At 49.1% G+C, this 25,168-nt stretch overlaps 1 long non-coding RNA gene across 1 annotated transcript; it reads left to right on the top strand.

Moving 5' to 3' along the window:
* On the top strand, window positions 1-20,679 carry LOC135362249 (uncharacterized). The gene is made up of 3 exons (XR_010406721.1): window positions 1-146; window positions 1,292-1,384; window positions 19,560-20,679. It is a non-coding gene; the product is annotated as an uncharacterized LOC135362249 (long non-coding RNA).
* The last annotated feature ends 4,489 nt before the right edge of the window (window positions 20,680-25,168 follow it).

The raw sequence follows: 25,168 nt of genomic DNA, 5'->3' as shown, positions 1-25,168 counted from the left end.
TTGGAAGCTAAGAATACGGGGAGTCTCTGTTCTTTTTCCCTCCCAAATTCTTGCTTCTGCTGCAGCACAGTCTGACCGAACAGCTTCGAGGCTCTGCCGCCAGCGGCTTGTTGGTGACAGGGGGACCGCAGGGACGGCCTTCTGGGGTGTGTGCGCGGGAGGGGGCGTCTGGGGGAGCGAGGGACGGAGTGGGGGGAGGGGGCTGGGAGGTAGGTCAAGAAAGTTTATGTTGCAAGCCCACCCCCAAACCGGTTATTATTGGAAGTGGCAGATGGAGTGGACAGAGACGATGCTTAACAGCGAGGACTTCATCGCCATAAAATGTGTGCGCGGAGGGCCTTAGCAGCCAGAAAACCATTACTTCTTTAAGATTTCTGTATTAAGTGGGCCCAGCCACCACCTACACCTGCTGTTTGGTAACCTTTCCTCCTGTGTCTGGGGTCATGTCCAGCATGAGAAAGAAACTTGTTGGTTTTCATTAGTGGCAGGCACCATTCTTCACATTTCTCACCCTTTATTGAAAGGGCAGTGAAAACCCAAGTGCAGGAAGCACTTTTTTTTTTTAAGATTTTATTTATTTGACAGAGAGAGACAGCGAGAGAGGGAACACAAGCAGGGGGAGTGGGAGAGGGAGAAGCAGGCCTCCCGCGGAGCAGGGAGCCCGATGCGGGGCTCGATCCCAGGACCCCAGGACCATGACCTGAGCTGAAGGGAGACACTTAAGGACTGAGCCACCCAGGCGCCCCAGCAGGAAGCACTTTTAAAGGTCTGAAAAGGTTACAGGAGACCAGAGCCATTGGCATTTATTTATTTATTTATTTATTTATTTATTTATTTATTTTTGAGAAAGAGAGAGAATCTCAAGCAGGCTCCACACCCAGTGCAGAGCCTGACATGGGGTTCCATCTCAGGAACCCAAGATCATGACCTGAGCCTAAATCGAGTCAAATGTTTAACCGACTGAGCCACCCAGATGCCCTGACTTTTATTTTTTAAACAAAGATCTCTTTTATTTGAAGAAACTTAAGGATTTTGGCATCCTAGGATGTGCTGTGAGATTGAAAGCAGTAGAATTTTTGCCATAGATCAGAAGAGAGATGGTCACCAAATGAGTGTCCCCCGACTTGCAGACGAAGTGAGCACAGTCAAGATCTTCTTCAGCAACCACCTTGGCTTTGCAACAGGCTTCAGAGTTCACCTTTCTTCAACCCAGTCCTCACATCTCCACATTCAGTTTTGCTTAGTTGTTCATGTTTCTGGCCTGATCAGTTTTTGTTTTTGTTTCTGGCAGGTGCCGTGGAAGCCCCCAGGTAGCTGAGAAGTTGATGGAATCTTCTTACTGGTCCAACTTTCACTATTGCTTGTGTTAGAGTGTGAGGTAAAGGTGAGTAGACATTTCTCAGGTGCACTGTTTACTTAACAGCACGCTGCAACTTGACTTCTGAAAGTCAAGAGAAATAGGTTTGCACAATTGTTGTGTATGACATAGAAAGGATATGTCATCTGATAACAGGAACATAGCTTTTATGCTAATAAAATGCTTTTAAAATTAGTGTGCGGTTTTTGGTAATTAGCATATAATTTTAGTTACCAGTTGGTTCATAACAGACTAATTAGGTGCCCCCCCCCCCCGAGTCATTTATCTAAATGACTGTTCTGCTAAATTGTATTTGTGGGCATTGATCAGAGCTAATGGGAAAAAGAGATTAAGATGAAAATCATGGGATTAAATTTTTAATTAGTTTGCCCCCTGAACAGTTGTTTGGTGTGACACAGTGATTGATTGGCTATTTATGCCCACCCACCCTACTACCAAACTTCTGAACAGAAGAGTGTTTTACCAAAGACTGAATATTTTACTCAGTTATCTTTCTCTTTATTTCTGCTTAACAAGGAATTGAAAAGGAAGGCAATGTGTGGGGATCTCATAGTCCTTTGTCTGGTGGTACATATAAAGTATGAGATGAGGGCTTCAGTCAGTTCATTAATAAATATCTCAGACTTAATATGTCTAAAATAAAGCTATTTCCCAGCCCCAACCCCTTCTGCTCCCAGGGTTCTTATCTTGACCAGTGGCACCACCATGTATCCACGTGTTCAAGGCGCAAACCCAGGAGCAGTCTTGATTCCCTCTTTCTCTCATTCCCTACAGCTTGTCCATCAACAATTTCTTTCAACTTTTCTTCCAAAACATATCCAGAATCCACCCACCATTCTCATCTCCACCACCTTAACCCAAACACCATCATCCTTTACCTGGTGAACTGCAGCACCCTCTGATTCTGGTCTCCCTGTTTCTAATCTCATGACCCATTTCTACCCACGCCCCCGCCCCCCCCCCCCCCCACACACCATCCAGTCCATTCTCCACATGACAGCCAAAATGGTTGCTTAAAACATAGGTTAGATTCTATCACTTCTCTATCTGGAACCACCCAGCATCTTTCCACACTAGTTACCATGCCCTACAAGCCCCTGCATGATCTGGATTCATCTGGGACCACTCCCTACCCCTCCACTCGCTATGACCCAGCACAGTGTCTCTCTCTTCATCTGCCAAGTTTGGACCTGCCTATGGGCCCTTGCACTAGTTCTCTCCCCTTTGCCTGAAACTCTCTTCCTCCAGGTGTTTGCAGGGCTGGATCTCTCTTGTGTAGACCTAAGCTTAAAGGTGACCTCCTCTAATAGGCCCTTTCTTTACCACTTAAGCAACAGTGGGCTCCTATTACTCCTATTACACCATCCTAATTTGCTTTCACCACGACACTCCTCATTATTGCTGATTTCTTGTGTCTTTGTTTACTGATTATCTCCCCCTACTCCTGTATGAACTCCATGAAAGCAAAGCTCTTGTCTTGTGTGTAACTGTATCTTCGGAGCCCCATGAGTCTCCAATGCATGAATGAATGAATACACGAATGAATGGATTTCGTTGGCACCAAGATGATTACCATCTCATCTCAGGTACACTGAAGGAAGGCTGAGAAGGGTCAGGGGACCAAACAGCACATAGAATGGACCTTAAAACATGAGACTTGGGCAAGGATGCAGAATGGAGAGAGGCAGGAGAAATGTTTGGGGTGGGAGGTGAAGGGACAGTGAAGGTAAATGGAAATGATATCATGCAACTCTATAGATACATCCTAGAAATCCTAACCCTTGGGGGGCCTGGGTAGCTCAGTCGGTGGCGCGAGCCAAGCTACTCATGCTTTTTGACAAAGTCCAAGTATGGGGGATGATCTTGAAAACAGGAGACTCCACAGCTGGCTCCTGCTATTCTCTTTCATTTTGTTTATGGCAATCTTTATAATTGTGGGAATATTTCTGGGCTGGCTCCTGCTATTCTTTCTCATTTTATTTATGGCAATCTTTATAATTGTGGGAATATTTTTGGGGTTTCATGATAAAATGACTACTCATCTTAGTTACGCCTATCTAAGCAATCATAATGAAACTAATTCCACGAAGAATTAGTTTCTATAGAACAAAATAACAAGATGGTCACGCTCTGCTTAGCACCTTTCTCTTTGCGTACTGTTTTTTAGTTTTAGCGAAAGCCAATAAGCAGAAATCAATAAAGGTCATGTTAATCATTACAAAGGAAAAATGAAAGAAGGCTATGGCTGTAATCCAGAAAATGATCTAAGATTTGGAAAAACAAAAATATCCTAACATATAAGTAAAGTTCCTCCAAGGCTGTCAGGAGGAGATGCTTGCAACCTGACCCTGTGTCTGTGTCTCCTCATTCGCCGACGCCGTCCTTTCCTACGAGAGACCCACCCCGGCTGGAGCTGGACTCCGGCAAGTCGGTTAAGTTTCCAGCTCTTGGTTTCTGCTCAGGTTGTGATTTCAGGGTCGTGAGATCGAGCCCTGCATTGGGCTCTGTGCTGAACGTGGAGTCTACTTGAAATTCTCTCTCCCTTTTCTTCTGCCCCTCCTGCTTGTATGCTCTCTCTCTCTAAAATAAATAAATAAATCAATCTTTAAAAAGAAAAAGAAATCCTAATGCTTGCACAAGTATGCACCTGCATCCACATACACACAGTCTGGCTGAAGAACAGTGGCTCTCTCTGTTTGCTCTGTCCTGGAGTCTTACAGAACCCATTTCCCGGGTAGACGTGCTTGGGCTTCAGTGTCAGAAGAGTGTGATTCAGAAGTCTAGGTGGGGCCCACGTGTCTGCTGCTGGGTAATCCTTGTAGGCTGGTCTCATTCTTGGTCAGGACCATAAGGCTGGGTAAATACTAGCAGCTTGGAGAAGACAGCATGGCATCCTGCAGTGGTTGTGTTAAATCACCCAATGGGGTGAGCCTGAGCCCCAGTTTCCTTCAAATATAAAGTGAAAGCCTTACTTGGACTCCTGTGTAACTTTAAGACTCAAACTTAACTGAAACTGGGTATGTGGGATCCCCTCCTCCCTGAGGAGCAAGGGGCCTATTTTTTTACCTTGAACCTTGAACCTAAGGCCTACATCCCAATTTGGCAATTCCGCTTAAATGCCACATTTTGTCTAAAAAGCACTTTACCGTATTAGGCCACGCAATATTTATGTTGCTAGCCAGTGAAAATGTCAGGAGCACATTCTGCTGTGAAACCGTGCTGAGCAGGCTCAGACCTATTCTCTCACTCTAGGTTAAATTTCAGGGGCTGGGGTTGAAGGAGAAAAAGTAACTATACTATTGGTGCCCAAGCTTGAAAAGTTGGGGGGAAATGGAGCTTAGACTTTAATCCTCTCATAAATCTTCCTCACCCCCAATTGGTCGGTAAAATTCCTGGGACCGGCCTCCTCTTTTCCATGCACCCCTCGGCTGGCCCTTTTGTTAATCCTTTTCCCCCTTTGAGGCTGCCTTTGACTTTTTGAAAGACTGAAACGCAGGCTTTGTTGAGATCCATGCAGGGCCCCATGTTGCACACAGATTCCATGACCCCTCGTCTCCTCCAATCTGTGATAGCTCCTCATTATTTCCTTGTCCTTCACGACCTTGTCACTTTTAAAGAGGTCTGGTCAGCTATTTTGTAGACTGTCCTTTGATTTGGATTAGTCTGTTGTGTCCTCATGATTAGACTAAGGTTTTGAGGTTTCCACAAGGAAATCACACAAGTGATGCGTCCTCTTCAGGGTACCGTATCAGGTACCCTAGGGAATGCCGGTATGTTTTGTTTCTGGTGGTGTTAATCCTCACCACCTGGTCACGGTGGTGACTGTCAGGCTTTTCACTGTACAATGGAGAATTCCAGTTGTAATTCCTATATATCTGGGGGGAGATGTTGGGCGATTCCCTTGGCATTATTTGTAATGAGATATTCCTTCTAGGTGTACGTTGGGATGGAGGTGAGGGCAGGCGGTGCGTTTTGTTCAGCGTGTGTGCCGAGTCTAGATCGGAACTTGCCATGATTATGCTGCATGAAGTCAGAGCTAAAGAAGCCTGTGGCCCTAGCGAAAGAGCTGTGGCTGCCATCTCAATACACAGAAAGGAAAATGCGGTCTGACCTGTTCCTATTGTGTTTGGGGGCGGTGTATGTTGTTAATTAAACAGAGTCCTTTTCATTCACGGGTTCGTTCAGCAAATGTTTAGTATAGTTAGTAATAGTTAGTAATTAGTAAATACTAAATTAGTAAAGAGTTAGTAATTTAGTATAGTTCGTAATAAAAGGCTAACGTTTTTCAAGTGTCTGCAATTTTCCAGGCACTGTACTAGGCTCTGCCTTTCTTATCTCAGTTCAAACTCGCAACTCTTTAGAGTAGGTGGTATTGCCAGCTTTATAGGTAAGGATCCAGAGGTTTGAGGAAGCAACTTGCTCGAAGGCTACTGGGCCTTGAACCCAGGGCTGTCTAACTCAAAATTGTGTGCTCTTTCCCTGGCACCAAGCTTGCTGCCTTCCAACGTGCCAAGCGCTGTGATCAGTGCTGAGGATACAGAGTGTAAGATCCACGTTGGGGAAGAGCTCGTACTGTCTAGCACAGGAGGCCCCTGGGAGAGGCACGGAAGGCCTGGGGAAGAACCTTCACTCAGGGTGGGAGGGTGTCACCCTTTTGTTCCGCGTGGTAGTTCCTCAGCCTTGAGGACCACCAAGCTGGCTTTTCTCAGGGCTTTACTGAGTCAGGGTGGATTTGCCAGGTGGCCTTCAGCTACAGATAGTTAACCAGAGAAAGGACTTAATGCTGCCGGCTTGCTTGCTCTGCTTTTCGTTGGCCATTATTCGTCTCAGCCAGCCTATGAAGTGGTTATATTATGTCCACGTAGCTCGTGAGGAAACCAAGGCTCAACAGGGCTAAAGAAGACGCCCCATGTCACCAGCCAATAAGTGGCTGAACTGGAGTCTGATCCCAGATCCGACTGATTCCACAGTGTATTCCTGGTCTTCAGTACCCTTTGCTATCCCAGGGAGTACAGATTCCAGCATCCTCACCACTCATGGGACTGTGTACCTGTTGTCTTCTTATTTGTACAAAGGATGATCATGTTTATGTCGTGCCTAATGGACACTGACGGCAGTTCGTTTGTCGCAAGTGTTCTGAGTTTTTGTCCCCCCTCAAACCAAAAGATCTTTGTGCAGCATTTGCTTTTTTTAACCACCTCCTCCCACAGTCAATCCATGTCAACAGAAGGAAACTGGAGAGTGATGATTCTGAATCATTTGCGACATATAAAATGCTCCCGTATAAATAAGCATGCTTCCCTAAGAGAGATGGCATATGGCAAGTCAAGTCTCTCTGTTCCCTGGCTTTTGATGAGAGAGTTCAGTGCCTCCTGGAGTCAGGGCTTCACAAATAGCATCTGATGCTGCTGCTAATAGTCTGTGGCCTTCGTGTCTCAGGGCATTTGCCGAAGTGTCCAACGAAGGAGGGGACGGAAAAGGTCTGTCATTCCCCTGCTTCTTCCATTTTGGCATCTCCCCAGCTCTACATCATTGTTCTTTCTATTGCTTGTTGGTTTTGAAAATGTAAAGACAAAGCAACGCTGCATTCAGTGCTTAAAAAGGAAAAGGCAAACTGATTATTAGCAGGCCTGGGGAGTAGGACGGGGAGACCACCTGGCAGTCCGGTTTAGTAAAGTTACTCCATTTTGTCCCTGCCATACATGACTGAGGTTCATTGATTACCTTGATTCTGCTACTGTTGTTCAGAGGCAGTGAGAACGACCAAAAAGTGGGATTAGCAGTAGCTGTGAAGAAGAGTGGGTATAAGGAATTGGAAGATGTTCTTGTTTGTCCCATCATAGTTGGGACTATGCCAGACCCTGAGACAAGGACTCATTTGGGAGTTACAGGAACCAATGATCGGGAATTAGGGAGAATGAACTGGAAAGGGGAAAAAGCCAATAAAGGATGTGTTAATCAAGCTAGATGCTACTGTAGGGACTGGAGCTTAATAATCCAACGGGTGAAGCCTGGGGAAACAATGCTGTAGAGCGCATGTCAGAATTATCCAGCGTTCCCCCATTCCACTCAGGGGAGAGAGCTGGGGTATTTGCACACCAGCTTCTCAGGGCCAGTGATTGAGGGCTGCCCCGTGAGGTGTGCTGGGCACACTGGTGGTTTCTGTAGCTTGGGAGGATGTTCTCAGGCAAAGAGATGCAAATGGTGGCCATTGGAAGTCATCCAGTGTGCACTGATGTAGTAAGACAAGGCTGGTACAGATAGCATCTCTCATGTGCCCTTAAAACAAAACAAAACAAAATACCCACTCCTCCTCTGGTGTCCCCCATATCATTAAATAGCACCACCACTTACTCAGTTTCTCATGCCCAAGACCTTGGAATTTTCCTTGACACTTCTTCTTTTTCTTTTTGCTCCTGCCTCACATTCAGGCTATCTCCAGATCCTGTGAACCCCATTTTCAAAATATGTCTTTAATCTCACTACTTCTCATCATCTTCACCATCATCTTTCAGTGAATTTCTGCACTAGCATCCTAGCCCAAATTCTACCACAGGGTAGACAGAGTAATGTTTTTAAACCTCAATCAGGTCATCTTACTCCCCATCTCAAAACCATCCAGTGGCCCCTTATTCTTAGAATAAACTCCGAAGTCCTTACCATGTCCTAACAGGCCCTGGGTGATCTGGATGCTGTCCACATCCCTGACTTCAGTTTCCATCCAATCTCCCTGTTCACAAGTGCTCCAGCCGCATTGGTTTTCTTGTTGCCCTCCTGCCTCAGGGCCTTTGCACTTGTTCTTTCAACATAGAACACTACTGTAGATACCCACGTCACTTAGTCCGTTAGATATCCATGTCACTTAGTCAGCAAAAACAATCGGGTTTTTGCTCAAATAATCACCTCTTTAGGGAGGACTTGTTGTAATACTCTATCTAGAAAAGAGCCTTTTGTCACTCTCTTTCCTTAGTCTGTTCTATTTCCTTTTTCCACAGCAGGGATCATGACCTGGCAGATTGTGGTTTATGTTTTTATTTGTTGCCTATTCCTGCACTAGAATGTAAGTACCCTCAGTGGGAGGACTTTGATTCGCTGTATTACCCCTAACTTCTAGAATAGCACTGACACATAGTAGGTATTCAATAAATATGGATTAATAACTGTTTGCTGGTCCTGCCGAGAGCAGCCATCAGTCAAGAACTTTCAGGACAGACAGCAGAAATTGCACACTTCAGTTTGACAACCACGTGGCTGAATCTTTTCCCAGAGCTGCCTCTCATGAGGAACACACACTCTTAGTAGAATCAGTTGAAGGTCCTGGGCTCCTTCCAATATGTTCTTTCTTGACGTCCATTGCAAATTGTAACTTGTTCATTTTTCTTTTTGTTTGCCTTTCTGAGAACAGTAGTGGGGACATCGAGGTAACCAGTGTGCTACAAGTCACATATGATGATGGGGACAAAGTGTAGTATCATTTTTTAATAAACTGGAATGTGAAGTCAGTCATTTCCCCTAGTGCCTGGCCCATAGTAGGTGCACACTGCATGTTGAGCAAACTGACAGTGTCATCTTTTTGGTGTTCTTAGCTTTGTGTGTGAGTTGTCCTGCCAAAGGTATTGCATTCTGTGGCCCACACTCTTAAAGACACCAAAGAGTGAGGAGATTTTCTCCATTACTCTCCCTTCCCCACCAACCCAGACAACCCTTAGCCTTATCCACACCCGTCCCTTCTCATACGTACCATCCCATCGTCCTAAAAATAGTCAGGAGAGTCAGCTCTCTCTTCTGTGTGTGGTTTAAGACGATTTTATTTATTCCATTATAAAAGTTACATATATATAAAGTAATGCAGGCTGATTTTAGCAAACGTATAAACTACAGAAAAGTAAGAGGGGAAAAAGAAGGACAAAAACCACATGACTCTACCACCTGGAGAGAGCACTGTTAATATGTTGGTGTATTTATTTCCAGTGTTTTCTGTGTGTATTTTTACGTAATTTAATAGACAATTTTAAGTCTCTTTTTACTTAACATCATAAGTAAATATTCTTAAGTTAGTGTTCTTAATATCCAACACTTTGTAAATATCTTCTTTAGTAGTTGTGTGCTAGTCCATTTCCCTGTTGTAGAACACTTAGCTTGTTTTTCTTTTTTTTTTTTTTAAAGATTTTATTTATTTATTTGACAGAGAGAGAGAGACAGCGAGAGAGGGAACACAAGTAGGGGGAGTGGGAAAGGGAGAAGCAGGCTTTCTGCTGAGCAGGGAGCCTGATGTGGGGCTCAATCCCAGGACCCTGGGATCATGACCTGAGCCGAAGGCAGACGCTTAACGACTGAGCCACCCAGGCGCCCCCACTTAGCTTGTTTCCTGTTTCCCAAAACTATAAGTAATACCAGGATAAATATCCTTTACCTGTATCTCTACTGACATCACTAGATTTCTTTAGAATAGAGTCCCAGAAATGGAATAACTAGTTCTAAAAGATACAAACTCTTAATACACTTTGTGAGATTTCATTTTGATTTCTAAAACTGTTGGGATGTGACTTCCATAAAAAAGCCCTAGAAAAGCTGATTGCCTCGAAGAATTTACTTCCAGTTTTGAAATGTTTCAGACCCAGAGAGTTTTAGCATTCAGCTTAAATGAGCACAGACATCTTCTGTAGCCTGTCTCCACTTTAGGCCTCTTCCCTCCCTAATAAAATGCGGCAATGGCATTATAAAAATCCTTCTTTGGTAAACAATGTATGTTTGTGTTCTCGAGGATTAAGTTGTTCCGGCAGGTATTGGGTTTATGCCTAGGATTATATGTAGTATTTTTCATGCCTATTTATGACGCCTTAAGGGTTTAGTGATGCTTTCTGGTTTTTTTGTTGCCAAAAGGAAGTCCAGATTTCATGGCAGTGACCTGCATTTACAAATCCGAGTCCTGCCTGAAAGGCCAGAACTGGACCTTCACCGGCACTGCTCCTTGGGCACATTATATGGATAAGGAGTTCTCTTTCCAAGACTGGGCCAGCCTGGAAAGGGCCTAGTCAAATTTAGACAGTTTATAAATGTAGGGAAGCCATGACACTCATCATAGAAATGAGCGGTCAGGCATAATATATTATCAGAACATCCAGGAGATAAAATATCCAGGAGAGTCAAGGTTGTAGGATGGTTTGGAAACTTATGGCACACTCATACTACATAATCTCATGTACGCAACATTATTAAAAAGAATGAGTCTGACACCTCTGTATTGACATGAAAACATACCCATGCTATTTTGTTAATTCTAAGTAGCAAGTATGGTTTGATCCCACATTTGTAAAAAAAGGCAAAAATTGGGTTCAGGGGAGTCTTTAATATCTACCAAAAGAAGTATGTGTAGGGACACACATCAGGCTGTCGGTAACTGTGACACTCAGGAGTGTAGAATTGAGTTAGAGAGGAATGAGGAAGACTTGGCTTTATACAGTTCTATCGAGCCCCATGCTACAATGAGCATGTGTTACTTTTATAACTTAAACAAGGAGGAAAACTAGTAAAGAAGAGTACCGGAGACAGGACTAGAATGAGGAATGAGGCCAAGGAACTCCTTTATGGGTAGGCCCCATGCAGGACTGGGGTCTCCGTCTTGGCAAGGCTGGTGCATGCTCCACAGGAAGGCCCAACTTTCTAGAAGAGGGGGGCTGAGCTGGCATGTCCTTTCCCTGGCAGCAATTAGAAAAATCTCATGTGTTAGTGTTCACCTCAGTGTCACACTAGGAAAGGCTTCTGGAAAAAAATAATTGGAATGATCCAGACAGAGTCAGGAGTTGCTATCCTTCCTCTGAGGGCTTGAGAGAGGGTGACCAAGAGGGGAGAGAAGAACATCCTTTAAAAGCCCCAGAATGGGGCACCTGGGTGGCTCAGCCATTAAGCGTCTGCCTTCAGCTCAGGTCATGATCCCAGGGTCCTGGGATCGAGTCCCACATCGGGCTCCCTGCTCTGCGGGAGGCCTGCTTCTCCCTCTCCCACTCCCCCTGCTTGTGTTCCTGCTCTTGCTATGTCTCTCTTTGTCAAAAAAATAAATAAAATCTTAAAAAAAAAAAAAAAGCCCCAGAATGGAAGAGATTGATTGGGCCTCGAACCAGAGTGCACTTCCTGGCCATCTGTGAGGCTGGCAGGCCAGGCCTGGAGCTGGGCTCTTACTGCCCTTCTTCCCCAGGGAGTGAGCGCTGAGGTGCGTGTCTTTGAAGAATGATGGCTCCGAAGCTCCATGGCTCCCAAACATGATTTATTTTACATCCTATTTGTGAATTAGGGTGTGTTTACCATGAAAGGGTGATTTAGACGGTGACGGGTCTGCTGGATATATAAAGGGATAATTGAATCTCAGAGTCTATTAAAGACTATTGTCTTACATCTTGTGGGATGACATTTTATTACAAGGGCCCACTTGGCTCTCGCATCCAGTTTCTTCTCTTCCCTTCCTCCCTTTCTTCATTATCTTTCAAAAATTAGATTTTCTCCTTGCCCCATCAGAAGTCACAAAAACGCCCCCAAGGAGAGTCAGGCTGTCTGAGAGGAGTCCCCGGGGGACGTGGCAGTTCAGTGGGGGCTCTGGAATCGGCCACTGACCTTGAATCTAAGCCTCAATTTCCTTACCTGTCAAATGCGACAGTGGTTTCTTAGTTGTCACGAGGACACCAGGGGTCGCTTAGCCCAGTGCCCGGCACTTGAGAGGAGTGCCCGTCAGCTGTTCTAGTGAGAACTTTTTTTTTAAAGATTTTATTTATTTGACAGAGAGAGACAGCGAGAGCAGGAACACAAGCAGGGGGAGTGGGAGAGGGAGAAGCAGGCTTCCCGAGGAGCAGGGAGCCCGATGTGGGACTCGATCCCGGGACCCCAGGATCATGACCTGAGCCGAAGGCAGACGCTTAACGACTGAGCCACCCAGGCGCCCCTCTAGTGAGAACTTTTGTCACCCCTGCTTCTGCCAAAGACTTGCTCTGTTTCCTCAGGCAGACCAGTTCATTTCCTGCCCCCCCCTCCCCCGCCCGTTCCTCCTCTGGCCGTGGAACGCCTGACAGTTAACAGCTCCAGCAAAGCCCACAAAAAGCAACAAAAGCAGCTGAATGGCAGTAAAAATAATCAAAGTCACCCACCCCAGTTCCTCAGTAGAAGCATCATGTGATCTCATGGGGGCCACTCTCCCCCAGGAAGTGGGGCTTTTCTCTCCAAAGAGCTTGGCATCTGCACCTCGGGGCCGCTCGAACTGGCCTCGTTCCGCGGTCCGATGTGCCAGCGACCTGTGCCCACGCTCTTCTGAAGCTGGCTGGGGGCCCTGGCACAGCCCCGCCGCACGGCCCGCCAACTCGAAAGGCCCTTTCTTTGGAGCAAATATCATCGTACGCGTTGCCATCAAAAAATGAAAGCCTTCACAGTGACACGGCATCCAGCTTCCGTCTGGGGCCTTTCGGAACAATTTCGCGACCAGAGAATGGCAGGAGACAAAAGGTTTTTCTATCTGATCTGCTCCCCAGGCTGGCGTCGGGATGTGGGCGGCCTGTTTTCCTTTTGCCCTAGTACCACAGAGATTGTTATCACCGTGTTGTCTCTCTCTTTGAGCAGGACAAGGCAGGCAGGCAGGCAGAGGGATGTATTTCAACTGCCCTCGACTCTGTTTATAATCACAAACGTGAAAGGAAGGGAAAGAGATTGAGTTTATAGGGCCGGTTCTTTGTGTAGTCTAATTTATCTCTCCCAGGCAGCAGTGGGCTGAGCGGGTTTCCTTTTTGTTTCCGATGGGGGAAACTGAAATATGAATCTATGTTGATGACAGAATAAAGGAATTGAAAGAGGCATAAATCTTATCTTCTTCGCAACCCTGGAAGATCAGCTTCTTGTGAAGAAGGGGATTATACTTCTGTAATTAACTGCTTTGCGGCTCCTGGTGGTGGCTCCGAGCTGAATAATAGCACCCAGCAAAGTTGGAAGAAAGGCAGGCAGGCGGGAGCAGCGGCTGATTGTGAACCACGGTCCCAGGGCCCAGCTCTCAGAGAGTCATGCCAGGAGACATTTGTCCCCGTCCATCAACATTCGCGGCAGAGAGAATAGGATTCCGGAACAAACAGCTCACGGAGACCTGTTCCTCTGTGGGCCAGTAGCTGCCAGATGCCTTGAAGGCCCAGGCCGGATCTTACACTCCTTTGTGGTCCAGCCCTGGGCTTGCTACCCGTTAGATGCTTGTTGGAGGTGACTGCCACTTACCAGCCATGAGATCCTGGAAAAGTTGCCTAATTTCTCTGATCTTCACTGTGACCATCCACGAAATGGGCGGGGCGGGGACTCTTGTAGAATTCTTGCAAGGAAGAAATTAGATCATGAATATAAACAAATGACTTATCATAGTGCCTGGCACATGGCGGGTGATCAATAAATGATAGCTATTATTATTACATTGTGGAATACAAATCAATTGCAAATTCGGCCATTGTAAAAGTCAGCATTTATGAGGCTCACCACTCACAGGTACGTACGTACACACGAGTACGTCCGTGTCCAAGCGTCCCCTAGGCAGTCTTCTTCCCCCCGTTTCATGGGTGACAAAACAGTCTCAGAGTGGAACAGCGACCTGCTCCAAGTAAGAGGCAGACATGCAGACTGGAGGCCAGGTCTTCTTTCCTCTGCCCCTCCCCCCCATCCCTGGCCTCTCAGAGCCAGGCTCACCCCTGCTCATCCTGCTTCTCTCCTGCGGTCCCTCACCCACCAGACCTCACCGCCCCAGGGTCAAACCTCCAGGCCACCTTTGCTTGCTCTTCTCCTCTCTGCTGCTTGCTGGCATCACTGAGTCCCAGAGATTCTTCTCAGATGTTCCTAGAATGTCTCCCTTCTCAATCCCACTGCCACTCACACTGGCCCAGACAAGCAGGCTTCCAACAGCAAGGGGCTCTCGCCCGGTGTCTCCATCGCTCCACCCCAGGGCCAGATGAGCCGTCCCAGTCCCCCCGCTGCCTGTCCTTCCCCGCTGGGGAGCAGGCCACACCCCACTGTGCGTCAGATCAGCCACATGTGCCCTCCCCGGCATTTCTTCCGCTGATCCGCCAGAACTTGTCTCTTCCTACTCCTGGCTAGAACCCGCTCCTCCAGCTGAGCCTGCCTCAGTGTCCCTCAAGCACCACCCTGTAGCCACTCTGAGGGCTCAGTGTGTTCAATCCTTCATAAAGACACAGATGTCTGACATAGGCTGCCCCATCCATGCACAAGCAATGCTTGACAGAGCCGTGGGGCAGAGGGATCATCTATGCATCCGCCCACCCATTCCACAGATGGAACAACCTGCAGCTCGGAGAAGTTTCAGAACCAAGTCTCACACTTAACTCTTCTGATTTAGGATTCAGTGCTCCTCCGTCAGACCCATAGGCCCCACCACCCTCAGTGATGACTAGTGGCCCTGGCCATGGGACGGGGGGCAGGCAGTGTGGTTAGTACTCGGCCTGCACGTGGGCCCCGGACTAACTCACCAGAGGGTCAGCCTGAAGCCCTGTTGAGGGCAAACGCCTGAGTTAGACACTGGGGGCAGACGTGTGGTGGGGAGAGCTGGAGATTGAGATTTAGGGGATCTCATGGAAATCAGCACCCGTACGGCAGGTGAAAATGGGACTAGATACCAGTCCAAGCAATGTGCTGTGGAAACATAGCAGTTAACTGATGAGAGATGGGATCCGGGAGGGCTTCAGGGAGGAAGTGGCCAGCGCCCTGGGTTGAAGCACCAAAGATGGCACTCAGGGGCAAGGCATTCTAGGTGGAGGGAGCAGCATGGACAGGAGCAGGGAGGCCAGACGACCTGGGGTGGGCATGGAGAACGGCACAGCTAGCAGCGAAGGAACCTTCCGCAAGCAGAGACCTGGATTCAAGTTCTGACTCTGCCTCCGTTCTGACTCAGGATTTGGGCAACTCACCACCTTTGTGGATCTTAGTATTCTTTTAAGTGAAATGGGCATAAGGACATTACATGTTTCCTGGGGTTATTGTAAGGATAAACCAAAATAGTCACCGAAAACAAGGCCTGGTGCATGGTAGGTGCTCAGCGAAAGGTCCAGTATGGCTGGAACTTAGGTACTGTTGGACCACGGGGACCAGCAGAGGCTTGGGTGAGGCTGTGCGTTTTCTTTTGCCTTCCAGTGGGCTCTTTCTCCTCCTTGCAGGACCTCACCAGCTGGCCTGGGAAGGCTGCTTGCCCATTCGTGGTTGCCAGGATGCTGGCCATTCCCCGGTCCAGAACGATCCTCTGGTGCTGTCATCATCCTTGAGCCCTTTCCAGCCTGAACACACCTGGCACGAGTGTGCCAGGTCTGGTAAGGTTCACTGGCAGCGTTTGGGAGCCAGATCTGTATTTAGGTAGAAGCAGACACCGAAAACAGTTGCTGGCTTCTCTGCCTTGGTAAACACGCAGCGAGCCTGGTGCTTTGGGCTTTGGGAGGGAGCAGGGAACACAAGGTAGGCGCTGCTCACTGCAGCTTGGGGGCTGAGGGCAGGCTTTTCGTTCCAGGCATGTGACAGCCTCCTCAGGCTGCGGGCATGAGGGATGGACAGAGTTAGAGGCCCTCCTCTTCCTCTGGGCTTCTCGGTCTTTGAGGACTCTAGGTACTTTTGCCATGTAGTGTCTGTGGGACTTTGGGTCAAGTTTTCAACCTCTCTGGCCAGCGGTCAACAAAGGCAATTCCTGGCATGTCCCTGGATGCCATTCCTCCTTCGTGAGTGCTTGACAAAGTTACCCATGCATCAGAGTCACTTGGGTGGGGGCTAATTTAAAATTCAGACTCCCAGGCCCGGCCCCAGACTCACTGAGGCAGAGCCCAGGAATCTGCACTTTAACAAACGGCCCAGGTGATTCTGGTACGGGTATCCCAGGAACTACATCTAGAAAACCACTATCTGCTTTCCAGTGGGTTCCCTGGGAAACCAGAGAAAGAGGTGGTCAGAAGGAGGAGGTTGATGGATGAGGCCAGCAAGCTTCTCCTCTTCACATGCACATCTGCATTTATGCTTTTAGACTTTGGCTTGGAAATATGTTCTTAGATGTAGGTCTCCTTAGATGCCATCCCTGTTCAATGACATTGAATGCCATCCCTGTTCTACGCCATCCCCTAGAGTTAGCTCATTTGCCATCCATCCACCCATCATCCGTCCATCCATCATCCATCCACTTACCCATCCATCCATCCGTCCACCTACCCATCCATCTATCCATCCATCTACTCATCATTCATCCACTCATCTATTCACCATCCACTCATCCATCCATCTGTCCGCCCTCATTTTCTATGTACCTCCTGTGGCTGGTCTTTGGAGACACAAGGAAGAATGAGGGCTGGTTTTCCTGGCCAGAATTCCCCATCTGGACAAGGAGACAGTCAAGTCATCGTAATATAGGAGGATTCAGTGATTGATGTTTCGAGTAGATACAGTGATGGCACAAGGTAAAAATGATAGACTGTACTGGCATGCAGGGAAAGTCAAAGAAGTCCTCATAAGACAGCACTTTGTGAGTGGGTCATGAAGGGGGAGTAGGAGTTTGCCTGATGGAGAGGGTGAGTGTGAGGGTGTATAGGAAGGTAGGTGAGTCCTGTGATGAAATCCCTTCCCATCCACTGTGAGAAGTCTCTCCTCAGTCCCCACGGAGCCCATTTGTGATGCTGATCTGCAGCTGTAACCTCTAAACTGAGCCCCATATCCTGGCATTTCTGGGTGAACAGGAGCCACTCTCTAGTGTGGGTGTTGCAGGCTCATGATGGTTGTCTCTTACACAGTAAAGTTATTATGGAACGGACAGGTGGACAGCCATCCAGATCGAGAGACACGGGATACTTCAAGAGCCTGGGGTCAGGTACTAGTTCTGCCTGCAAGTCGCTCTGTAACTGTGGACAGGTCTCCGACCCTCCGTGTTCCCATCCCCAAGATGGAAGATTGGCTTCTAGCTCCGCCAGCTTCCTGTCTGGAGCACGGCCCTGGCTGCCATACACGTGTTACAACGACTTTTCTCTCCACCCAAGCCCATCTGTTGGAGCACATGAGCAGCACAACATCTCAGAGGTTCCGTGGATTTGCTTTGAGCCTCCAGCATACCACCTGCAGCCCAAAGCGGCGTTTTGCAGGGAAAAAGCAAGGTGGACGCGAGCCTGAAGGTGGCGCTGTGGCTCCAGTCGTGGCTCTGTTCTCCAGAGCAGGACGGTTCTCCGAGGATCCGCGGAAACCGGGCAGGGCTGATGGCAGGTTTTGCTCCATCTTGGGGCCCTCACAGTTCAGCAAGCCCTGCTTATTTGCAGAAAGCAGCCAGGCCTTACCACTAGGGCCTCCCCGCCTCCCGGACCCCTTCACACATCTTCAGAACTGTGTCCCTTTGGGTCTTCCCTGGGCGAGAGGAGGAGGAAGCCAGCCTGTTGTGAGTGGCACGTAGGTGGAGCAGGGCTCTGTGCCTGGGTTTCCCAGGAGCCTGGTTTTCTGGTGCTCATTGCAGGCAGAGGGCCCTTGGCCTGGAGCTGCCAGATGAGTCTGGGCCATGATGTGCCACGATGATGTGTTGGGTCACAGCCTGCTTGACCCCCCCACCGTGGACCCCATACTCGGGTGATTCACTTGATATTTTGAAAATACTCCATACTCATCCTGCTGCCTTCTCTCCATTTCTTTGGGTTCGGTCCTTAGCTGAGCCATCTAAGAACCCCGGGGGAGAGAATGATAGGAGGCAAGAAGAAGGAAAGAGGAAAGTGCTGACATTTATTAAGTGCCTACTGGGTACCAAGCATTTCCACAAGAACTAGAACAGGAATTTGCACCCTTTCTTTCCACGGCATACCCCGTTCCTTTCCCCAGAATCACAGAGGAACTCAGCCATGGAAACCAAACGCCTGGGCAGCTGCTGTGAGGGGGTTGGGGTGGGGCGCTGGGGCACCTGAGTCTTCCCGTTCCGCCCCCTTCCCTCCCCCCCCACCCAGCAGCCCCTTTGCGGCCATCACAAAACCTGGATCGAAAGCACTGTTTCATCTGTATATACCTCTTAGAGGAAATATTATTTCCACTTTTCGGATGTAAAAGCTGAAGGCCAGTGAGGTGAGGTGACTTGCCAGGATCACATGATTAAGAAATGGCTGAGAGCCAGGCTGCGGACGCAGGAGTGTCCGACCCCAAAGCCCCCAACTCCATCTGGGAGACCATGGTGCTCTGCTTCCTAAGGAGGGGCAGGAAGGGGCCGGGGCTCCTGGGAGGGCCAGGCCAGTTACACGTGAACACAGTTGGTACTTGGATGTCTGGTAAACTGCCTGCAACGAAGGAACCTGGATAGGACAGGAGAACCATGGAAGATGGGAAACACATGGGGTGTAGGTTCAGTGCCACCAGGGAAATGATCCTTCAGCCCCCCGGGCAGGCTCCAGCTTGGCTGACTTCAGAAGACACCAGCCAGCCATGTGCTAGAGATTCAGCGAGCTTTCCAGGCCCTGATTAGGCTTCTTTTTGTTCCAGGGTCTGAGTCTGGAATATCTGAACCAGGTCTCAGTTCCTGCTCTGCTGGTGGAGGAAAAACTGTATAAGAGCAGCTCCTGAAAGGCAAGATGCTTTAAAAAGAAGAAGGAAAAAAAAAAAAAAGGAAGCCATGCATTTGCTTGGAATTTGTTTTTGCTTGCTCAGGATCTTGTAGCAAGAATAGATTGGGAGTCAGAAATCCTTGGGTCCAAAGGTCACATCTACTGGTTCAACCTGACCACTTTGAGTCTCAGTTGCCTCTTTGTAAAATGGCATCACAAACAGGCCCTATGTCACCAGGCTGCTGTAAGGATTAAATGAGCTCTTGTGTGAAGCACCAAGCTTGGGGTGTGCAAAGCAAACAGTGATTCTCTCCCTGCTCTCTTTGAATTTATGGTATGTGCTAAATGGATGTGCTTCCAAGGGGCACTTAAGGGATGGGTTATCACTTCTCATTGCAGTCAACTGGCTGAAACACTCACTTTTTCATCTTGATATGTGAGATGTGACATTCTGATCCTCTGAATTGTAAACTTAGAATCTCAGAGAGCTCAGGATGGCTGAATCCAACTCCATTATTTTAGAGATGGGGACAGTGACTTGCCCAAGGTCACCCACTGGGCTGGTGGCAGAGCTGGGGCAAGAACCCAGGTCTGCTGACTCCCAGCCCACTGCTTTGTCATCCCAGGTGAGAAGGAGCCACGGGAAGGAAAGACCACAGGGATACTGCCTTGATCCAACTTCGCCATGATTCCAACATCTGAGAGGAGGATAGAGTGAAGGTTTCGCCCAAGGAGGCCCACTCTGCTCTGTGAACCCCATCCTGTGGGGGTCACATGTTGGGGGTGGATGGGGCCTCCGTGATAGGACTGAGATCTCAGGAGCTGGGACCAGTCCTGCCATTGCCGAGTCAGAGGAGGAGCCCGGTCCTACTGCAGGCATCAAGGGGTAAGGCGATAGCCCAACTTGGCGTTGATTGCTGCTTCTTACCAGCTGTGTGACCTGAGCAGGGAATTGCGCTCCCTGAACCTGTTACCTTATCTGAGAACCAAGAAGAATCTAAGTGTGTACCTCATAGGTTATGGTAAAGATTAAATAAGTTAATATAATCATAATAATAATGGCCAACATTAACCCACATGTACCATGTGCCAGCTTGGGTTGTAAACTATATGTATTTGCTCATTAATCTTCATACCCCTTGTATTTTGCTGCTGGGAAAACAGAGGCTCAGAATGGTGACGCAGAAGCCGGGGACACAAAATCAGAGAGGACAGTGCCAGGTTTGAACCGAGTAGACTGGCTTTGGTATCCTGTGCCTGACCACTCTGCCCTTGGACCTCTCTATTTAGGCAAAACCTGGTGCTCTAAAAATGCCCAGCCCGCTACCCTTTTCCCTTACCTTCCTCACCTATGCCCTTTTGTCCCAAAGTGTGCATTCCAGAAACTGTGTGCTGTCATTTCTCAGATACCGGAAGTCCACACAAAGAGTTTATAACCCAGCCTGGCACATAGGTTCACATAGATTCACCTTAAATTATTTTTCTTCTCAGTTTTGTTGTTGTCTTTGTTTTTTTATTTTATTTTATTTTATTTTATCTTATCTTATCTTATTTATTTTATTTTATTTTGTTGTTGTTCCTTAATCAAAAGTACAACTGAGGGCGCCTGGATGGCTCAGTTGCTTAAGCAACTGCCTTCAGCTCAGGTCATGGTCCCGGAGTTCCGGGATCGAGTTCCGCATTGGGCTCCCGGCTCAGCGGGGAGCCGGCTTCTCCCTCTGACCCTCTCCCCTCTCAAGCTGTTTCTCTCTCTCTCTCTCTCTCTCTCTCTCTCTCAAATAAATAAATAAATAAAATCTTTAAAAAAAAAAAAGTACAACTGAATTGCCAGCAAGGCGGAGGTCTCGATTCCCGGGCTCACGGGCACCAGGCAGCCCTGCACACACAGTGAAGCCCCCGGTGCCAGTGAACGAAGGACCCCAGTTGCCAGCTTCTCATCATCCGTGTGTGCACGTTAAGCCCCCAGCCCACGGGCCAGCTTCCTGAATACAACTGACCAATTTGGGAGAAAATACGCCGCCTTGTTTCTGGGTTTCTGGCAACATTCATTCAAGTTCCTGGTTACTATAGAGACCTTGTCAACACGTCCAAATATGCTTCTTGGTACAGAAACTTGTCTTCTCACCGGTTTTCACAGAGTCCCAAAGAACAGAGGGTCTCAGGAAGCAGCAGGAAAGGCTCACCCGCTGCATCTTCCTGAGCCCCGACTGGCCCCCCGAGGCTCTGGGCCCACAGAGGGAAAAAGAGGGAGCAGAGAAGGTGACTGAGCAGGACCACGCCGCGCAATGAATCAAGGTGCATCAGCACGATGGAAAATCCGGCCACAGTGTTCAAATGTCCAAACTTATTTCTCCTTCTAGGGGCCTAAAGGAAAGGCTGTCTGCCCTTGGGATGTGGATGCCCTCCTGTTATGGCTGGAAGGGCAAGGTCAGGTTCAGCGGACGCGCTGCTGAGGTCGGGTCTCAGGCCCTGCTTCGGAGCCTCCGGAGCGGTGTCTGCAGTATGTTTCCACGGATGCTTGGCAGAGCCCCCAAGCTGCCTCTTGTCCTCCCCACCTCTGCCCACGGACACCCTGCCCAGGCCTTAGGAGCCCTCTGCAATGCCACCATTTCCAGAGAGACTTAGAACCAAGTCCCCCTCCCTCCCTCGTCCCTCTGGTTATCATCTCATTTCTTACCTGCTTCCACCCGGCATTATGGCTGCTTACACACCGGCCTTCGTTCCAGAGATACTCATCGAGCTCTAATTATGTAGCAGGCCCAGAGCGAGTCACCAGCAATGAGAAAGATACAATCCTTGTTCTCACATAAAGAGCTCACACGCTCACAGTCTAACAGAGACGGACGAGTCAACACGTAATTAAAACACAGTGCGGAGGAATGTACAGACTGCCTGGGTGCTGAGGGGCTAGGGGTCGGGAGGCATCCAGGAAGACTTGCCAGAGGTAGTAATGTTTGGCTTGTATCTTAAAGGGTGAGTTCCCCAGAAGCACATGGGGATGGGGAAGAGGGAGCAGTCTAGGGTGGTGGGACCGCATGGGCACGTCCAGTGACATTTGAAAAAAGTCACCGGATAGACACGCCTACTGAAGGTGTTTGGACTGGATCGCAGTGTGCCACGTCTCCCTGGGGTGTTTGCTTCAAGGAGAAATCCAGGGGAAGGACACAAAGGTGGGATTCGGGGTTGTCGGAGAGATTTGGCAAGAGGCTGTCTCCGGGCCCTGAGAACACGCTTGCTGCGGGTGGCGGCCAAGCCGGCTGGGGCTTCTCCTCCGGTGTCCTTTCCTGTTTGCGCTGAGCCAGCTCTGCAGCCTTCAGTGGTGGACCCTGCACCCAGTCCCACCCACCCCACCCCTACAAACACTCCCATGTTGAGTCCATACCCCCTGCCACCCGACCCCAGACCCCGGAAAGTTCTTTGTCCTTCCTTGTTCATAAAATGGGAGGATTATACTCTCTTTCCCCTCCACCCACTATTCTTCTTCCTTCCTTGGTGGTTAAGAGCAAGGACTTTGGAATCAGGCTGATCTGGGTTGGAATTTCAGTTTTGCCACTTTCCACCTGTACCAGGGACTCCACCAAGTACCTTAATTTCCTCATTGGTAGAGTAGGCTTAGTAGTTGTGCCCACTGCATATTGTTATGGTCCATGTTCAGTGGGATGATGCATGGCAAGCTCCTAACTCAATGCCTGAAATGCAGTAGGTTCTCCAAAGCTGCTCAGGTCGAGGGCATTATGTCATCAAGATTCCCCCCTCCGTCTCTCCCTCCTCCCCTCCCCACTTCCCTTCCTGAGGATCACTCTTGCCTGGGCTGCCAGCTCTTCAGTCCGGAGGCAGAGGGCTGGACAGGATGACCCCTAGCGTCTTTGGTTTGGGAATCTGGGATCTCAAAGGCTGGGAACATCCCCCATGAGCTTTCCTCACCTCGGTTCTCGTACTGATTGCGGAGCTGACCTCTGCGGGTCTCTGCTTCTATGTCATTTTTTTCAAGTTCTCTGGAGGCTCCCTCCCTCTATGCCACCCCCCTCCACTTTTTGCATCCCCTCTGTGTCCAGACAGGTTATGGCATGTGCTCTCAATCAGCTGTCACAGGCTACCCGCTGGCTCCCCAATTACTGAGTTCCTGGCTAGGCTTCGCTCTGCATTTCCCGCCGAGGTTCTGAGGAACTTCATGTACATCTCCCCGCCTGCCAGAGCTCTGAGTTTCTGAAGCCAACTTCAGAGCAGAGGGAAATGGCTTTGGCAGAATGAGCTTTCATATTCTCTGTGCCACCTGCATGCCAGGCAGTTCCTGGTAACCTGGTGCTCGGCTTCGTGCAATTCCTCTGTTGATCGCCTTGGTCCGTCTCCCTGTGTATTAGTCATGGTTCTCCGGAGAAACCGAACCCATAGGGTGTGTGTGTATAAAGAGATTTATTTTAAGGAATTGACTCACACAATTATAGAGGCTGGTAAGTCCAAAATCTATAGGGTGGGCCAGCTTTAGCTGAAATCCAAGGCTTCTGCTGCAGAAGGGGAAGGTTAGTCTTTTGTTCTATTCAGGCTGTCACCCCACTGGATTAGACCTGCCCACATGATGGAGAGCATTCTGCTTTATCGGAAGTCCACAGATTTCACTGTTAATATCCTCCAAAATACCTTCACAGCACATATCTGGGCACCCTGTGGCCCAGCCGAGTGGACACATAAATTAACTGTCATTCCCTGTTTTTGGCAAACATGCTGGAGAAATATCCCAGGCCTTAGGGATGCCTCTCCCCGACCCTGTCATCCAGGCCAGATAATATCAAGACTTGGTTCCCGCTTCCCCAGAGGAGCATGTTGGAAAGGGTCCGCAGAGCATACACATGTCCTGGGTGTATTGCCACAGAAAATCTCAGCCAGTCCAGACCTCTGGGTCTGCAGCAGTTCAGGCCTGGGCCTGGGCCTGAACATGAGGTGCTGAGTGGGAGGCAGCGAGCATCTCTGCAGTGGGGGTGGGAGGATGTGTTCAAGGATGTTGTCGCCCCGTGATTTTCCAACCTGGTTGTATAGCAGAATCATCTAAATGCAGATTCCCAGGCCCGACTATGGGGGAGAAATGCCCCATTCAGAAGAGCAGGGCAGCTCTCGGCACATAGTTGATGCACGGCCACAGGGGATTTCGGAATCCTAGTGAGGCTGGGAGCGTCTTCGAGGCGAGGCACCTGGCCCAGCCCAGCGCTTCATGCTGAATCTCCTTCTTACCATCTCACTCTAATGACTCCTTGATGGAGGCCTGACTCCCTTTGAGGGAACCCCTTATATTCTAAGAAGAGAGACGTGAAGTCTGTCTTCCTGCACCTTCCAGCTACTGGTCCTTGCTTCGGCTCTTAGAACCAGAAGGAATCTAATTGCCCCTCCACTGGAGAGCCCTTGAGGTATTGATGACAGTTTTCATTTGCTGCTGTGTCTTCTCTGGGCTCAGAGTGCCCAGCCCCCTCACCAGGCAATGTCTCTCTCAGTGGGAGAGGAGTGGACTCCGCCCAGACCGTGGTTCGGCCCATGCAAGGCCTGGCAGAGGCATCCCCTCCCTCCTTCTGGACATGCCAGCCCCATTAATGTGGCCTTTGGCCCCGTGTGTTAGCCCCATCGCACCGTGGATGGGATCCTCCTAGTCTGAGCCCCCAGCCTGATGCTTCATTTCCTCCCTCTTGACTTCACTGTTCCACGGAGGAGGAAGAGCTCCTTCCAGGGCCTGGGGACCCCAGAGCTTTCTTTACCATTTTGAAAAACACAGATGACAGGATGTTTCTCCAGGCACCTGAGAAAACACAGGGTTTGCTGCCCTTTGGGACTGGCCACCTTTGAGGCCGCGACCTGCCCCAGACTCTGGTGCCTGTTCTGGGAGAGGGGGTCACAACAGTGTAGTGAAAAGCTTATCGCCTTTGGGCCTGGCGGGGGCTTGGGTTCAAATGCCAGCTCTAGCAGCTGTGGGGCCTGGGGCAACTGAGCCTCAGGTCCTCCATCTGTCAATAGTACCTACCTCCTAGGGCTGTGCTGGGAAATGTCAAAGCAGCCGGCCCAGGGCCTGGTACGTAGTAGGTACACCGTAAGTCTAAATCCTTGTCTCCTCTGGAGGAACTTGGTTGTCTTCTCCCTCATTCTTTCCTCACCAAATGCCTCAGTCCCAGCCCCTAATGCTGAAGAGCCTTGTTAAGTAAACAGCCTGGAGGCTCTAGTCACATCTTGGGGCTTGGGGAGGAATGTGCCCACG

Source organism: Mirounga angustirostris, unplaced genomic scaffold, assembly GCF_029215605.1.
Source record: "Mirounga angustirostris isolate CCGP_5_RB_7025 unplaced genomic scaffold, mMirAng1.0.hap1 SCAF_13, whole genome shotgun sequence".
In the NCBI taxonomy this organism is placed as follows: domain Eukaryota; kingdom Metazoa; phylum Chordata; class Mammalia; order Carnivora; family Phocidae; genus Mirounga; species Mirounga angustirostris.
This window is presented reverse-complemented; position numbering and strand designations above follow the sequence as displayed.